The sequence below is a fragment of the Pantherophis guttatus genome, chromosome 4, assembly GCF_059756535.1.
Source record: "Pantherophis guttatus breed Tessera chromosome 4, ASM5975653v1, whole genome shotgun sequence".
Classification (NCBI taxonomy): Eukaryota; Metazoa; Chordata; class Lepidosauria; order Squamata; family Colubridae; genus Pantherophis; species Pantherophis guttatus.
In genome coordinates this window covers 4,438,120-4,443,058 of record NC_142066.1, presented here as the reverse complement: position 1 = coordinate 4,443,058, position 4,939 = coordinate 4,438,120, and positions in this window count along the sequence as shown.

Here is a 4,939-nt window from a genome sequence, read left to right as displayed (position 1 = left end):
GGTGGGGGGGGGAGAGGAGGAGGAGGAGGAGGGGGCGGAGTCTCGGAGGAGGGAGGAGGTGGCCCGTCGCTTCCCTGAGGGAGTTCTTGCTCGGGTTTTCCTGCGCTGCCTCAGGAAACTTGAGAGGGGAAGGGGAATATATTCGTCTCTATATGAGGCTGGGCAGCCTTCTTGGTGGAGGGAAGAGAAGGAATGAGGATTGAATGGCGAAGGGAGGGAGGGAGAGAAGGAAAAATGGAAGGAAGGAAGGAAAAATAGAAGGAAAGAAAGAGGGAGGAAAGAAGGAAGGAAGGAAAGGAGAGAGAGAGAAAGAAAAAGAAAGAAAGAAAGAGGAAGGAAGGAAAGAAAAATGGAAGGGAGGGAGGAAGGAAGGATGAAAGAAAAAGAAAAATGGAAGGAAGGAAAAAGAAGGAGAGGTAGAAAGGAAGAACAAAAAAGGAAAATAGAAGATAGGAAGAAGGGAGGGAGGAAGGAAAGTGAGGTAGAAGGAAGGAAGAAATAAAAGAAAAATGGAAGAAAAAAGAACGAAGGAAATGGGAGGGAGGGAGGAAATAAAGAAAAGTGGTGTAGAGAGAAAGAAGGTGATAAAAGAAAAGAAAGGTAAAAAGAAGAAAGAAAAGAGAAAGAATTGAAGGAAGGAAGGAAAAAAGAAAGGAAGGAAAAATAGAAGGAAGGAAGAGGGAGGGAGGAAGGAAGGAAGGAGAGGTAGAAAGGAAGAAATGAAAAATAGAAGGAAGGAAGGAGACGTAGAAAGGAAGAAAAGCAAGGAAAAATGGAAGGAAGGAAGAAAGGAAAAATGGAAGCAAGGAAGAGGGAGGAAGGAAGGAAGGAAAAAGGAGAGGTAGAAAGGAAGAAATGAAAAATAGAAGGAAGGAAGGAGATGTAAAAAGGAAGAAAAGCAAGGAAAAATAGAAGGAAGGAAGAAAGGAAAAATGGAAGCAAGGGAGAGGGAGGAAGGAAGGAAAAAGGAGAGGTAGAAAGGAAGAACAAAAAAGGAAAATAGAAGAAAGGAAGAGGGAGGAAGGAAAGTGAGGTAGAAGGAAGGAAGAAATAAAAGAAAAATGGAAGAAAAGAACAAAGGAAATGGGAGGGAGGAAAAATAAAAGTGATGTAGAAAGAAAGAAGGTGATAAATGGAAGGAAGGAAGGAAAAGAAGGGTAGAAAGAAGGAAGGAAGGAAAGGAAAAAAGAAAGGAAGAAGAAAGAAAAAGGGTCAAAAGGAAGGAAGAAAAATAAGAAATGGACAAAAGAAAAAAAATGGCGGGAGGAAGAAAGGAGAGGTGGAAAGCAGGAAGAAAGAAAAAAATGGAAGGAAAAGAAAAAAGGAAGGAAGGAAAAGACATAGGAAGAAGGAACCGTGTTAGTAGTTTAACTGCAGCGACTCACTTAACAACAGTGGCCAGAAACCTGGTAAAATGAGGCCGTGTCTTCCTTAGCGACAGACATTTTGGGCTCAGTTGTGGTCGTAAGCCGAGGACTTTTAAAAAAGGGTCTCTCTTCAGAAGCCCAGAATTCACTTACAGATGGAAAGGAAGTGGTTGGGCAAGAAAAGAGGCAACCGAGCCCCAACAACAGGAAGTCAAGCCCAAAATGAGGCAGACCGAAACGACAACGCACAAAAAACACAAAACGCACACACACACACATACACACCACACAAACGGAGGAGGAAAAAAAAAAAGCTGTAGCAATCCGGACTCTCTCCCTCTTATCGATTCTACTGCTATTCGTCCCTTCCTGCCACATTTCTGGCTTTTGAGGTTTCCAGAAAAGCCACCGTTCCCCGAGCATGTGCAGAGTTTTTTTTTTAAAAAAAAAATTTTAAATCCACAATGGACTTGCAAATCCAAGTTTTAGATTAAAAGTCTGTTCAATCCTAGGGCCCTTCAATGAAACCATTTTTTTTTTAAAAAAAAACAACCCTTATTTTGTAATCTTCCTCCAAAATTGGCAAATTCGGTTTCGGTTTATGAGGTAAATTTTTATTTTTAAATCGATGTGGTTATAAACGGGTTGGAAAACTGGTTTTAGTTCCCCTCTATAAACACTCCAGGAGGGGGTGAAAAAGAGTGAGATAAAGTAAAACAGTAAACAGTAACAAAGGGACCTTGGAGGTCATCTAGTCCAGCCCCCTGCTCACACAGGAGCCCTGTACTAGAGATTCGAACCGCCGAACTGCCGACCTTTCTGATCGACAAGCTCAGTGTCTCCAAAACTGCCATGGAACTGTAGAATCCCGAAAGGGATCCATCGAGGTCATCCAATCCACCCCTTCCGTCTCTGCACACCAATCCAGATTAAAACCTCTCTGGCCGATGGATGTTTCAGCCTCCTTGGACGTTATTACAGTTAATCCTCACACTTACGACCACAATGGATCCCCAAGTTTATCTTACGTTACAGACCCGGTGGCCTAGAAGTGGAGCTTTTGCCTCACAATCGGGAGGTTGTGAGTTCGATCCTAGGTAGGGGCAGATGTAGGGTCTCCTGCTTCGGCAGGGGGTTGGACTAGATGACCTGCAAGGTCCCTTCCAACTCGGCTAATCTGTTAAATCTTTAGCGCTAAGCAAGAACTTTGTTAAGTGAGCTTTGCCCCGTTTTACGACTTTCCTTGCCGCCGTTGTTAAGTGAATCACAGCAGTCGTTAAAATTAAAGTCACACCGGTTGTTAAGCGAGTCTGGCTCCCTCCCATTGAACATTGCTTGTCCAAAGGTCGCATGACCCAAGGACACCGCAACCGTCATAAATCTGAGTCCGTGGTGGTCAAGCGTTCGAATCTAAACGGTCGTAAGTGTGAAAAATGGTTCTAAGTGCCTTTTTGCAATGCCGTTGCGGTCATTAAGTCGAGGACTAACTGTATCATTCAGAAGTATTTTTAACGTCCAACTTTCTAACCTTTATTGCATCGTTTTCCGAGTCTGACTTTTGTTTTTTTTTAAAAAAAGGGAAATTTATCTTCTATTTAAAAAGTTTGCGGGTAACCAGGAAATTGTTTGGAGTAATTTGGGGAAGCAGCAACGAGAAAGTGGATTGGGCCCCTTTTTCCAAGCTGCTTCTCTTTTTTTTCTAGTTTTCTATTGGCTCTTCTTCACTTTTGCAATATCGAACCAAAGTCTGTTCGGTGTCTGGCAAAAATAAAGAAATAAATGGATTTTTAAAAAATGAAACGACCAGCAATATTGGGCTAACATAATATAGTAACAGTAACAGAGTTGGGACTTTGGAAATCATCTAGTCCAACCCTCTTTTCACGCAGGAGACCTGTACTAGGGATTCGAACCTCCGAACTGCCGACCTTTCTGAGCGACAAGCTCAGCGTCTTAGCCAGTCCACCATTCTCCTGTGTTTCTTTCCTCTTTACAGCTAGTCCTCGATTTACAACCGCTCGCTTAGTGACCGTTCGGAGTTAACAAGGGCGCTGCAAAAAAAAAAGTGTTTTTCACACTTAACGACCGTCGCAGCATCCTCGCGGTCACGGAATCAAAATTCGGACGCTCGGCAGCTTGACTCGTATTTATGACTGTCGCAACGTCCCGATGTGTGTGTGTGTGTGTCACGTGATTTCCTTTTGCGCCCTTCGGACAAGCACAGTCCATGAGGAAGCCAGATTCCCTTAACAAACCGTGTGACTAACTTAACGACTGCAGTGACTCACTTAACAACGGTGACAAGAAAGGAAGGTCGTAAAATGGGACGAAACTCTCGCTTAGCAATGGAATTTTTTTTTTTTTTGCTCAATTGTAGTCGTAAGTCGAGGACGTGTATTAACCCACCCCGAAAACTACTCAAACGTCAGTCACCGACATGCTGATGACAATTGTCGAATTTGTTTGATTGTCTAATAAGAATTGGTTTTATCCGTCTAATTAAGAATTTAATAAGAATTTCTTTTGATTTTTCTAATAAGGACGTGATCAATTTCACTTTTCCTAAAACTTTGAGGCTGGGGAAATTCTGGGAGTTGGAAGTCCACACCTTTTAAAATGGCGGAGGTGGTGAAATCCTGGTTTGGCTGCCAAGCTGGCAGTGGAGCCACGAGATCCCTGGTTAAACCATCATTGTTGGTTTGTTGGTTTCTTGTGATGTGGCTTTGCGTTCCTTTTTTTTTTTTTTTAAAGCCAGCCTCTTCCATTGACTCTTTCCGAGCCCCCAGAAAGAATGATTTTGATTTGTGCAAGTCGTTTTTAATCATATCAGGATGATTTCGATCATTTTGATCGGCAAGTATTCAATTTCAATTTCAATTTAATTCAATTTATATGCCGCCCCTCTCTGAAGACTCAGGGCGGCTCACAATACATTTAAAATCCTAATAAAAAACATTTAAAAATTTGTTCCAACCATTTTTTGATGTTAGACCAAAATTTATTTGCTATTTATTATCAAAGATCTCACAATTCACATATTAACTGCTGCAAGAATAACTTACGCAAAAAATTGGAAGCAAGAAAAAATACCAAGTGAAACAGAAATAATAGGAAAAATTTTAGAGTGCGCTGAAATGGATAGGTTAACCAAAGAATTACAAGAAAGAGAAGAATCAGATTATTATAAAATATGGAATAATTGGTATAATTGGTTAAAAATCAGAAATATACAAAAAATATAGGGGGAAATATTACCGATTTATATATTATTTATATATATATAATTTCTCAGGTTTTCGCGGGTGTTTGTATGTAGGTCTTTGGTTATTCGGGTCTTCTCCCACATAAAATTGGAAGTGTCTTGACGACGTTTCGACGAAGTCTCATGTGTGTTCTCGGCTTCGAGCTTTGTGCTTCACATTGCTCCTAGAAGCACGAAGCCGAGAACACCAGCCTGAAGATGACGAATGAGACTTCGTTGAAACGTTGCCAAGAAACCTCCAATTTTACGTGGGAGAAGACCCGAATAACCAAAGACCTATACACACACACACACACACACACACACACAC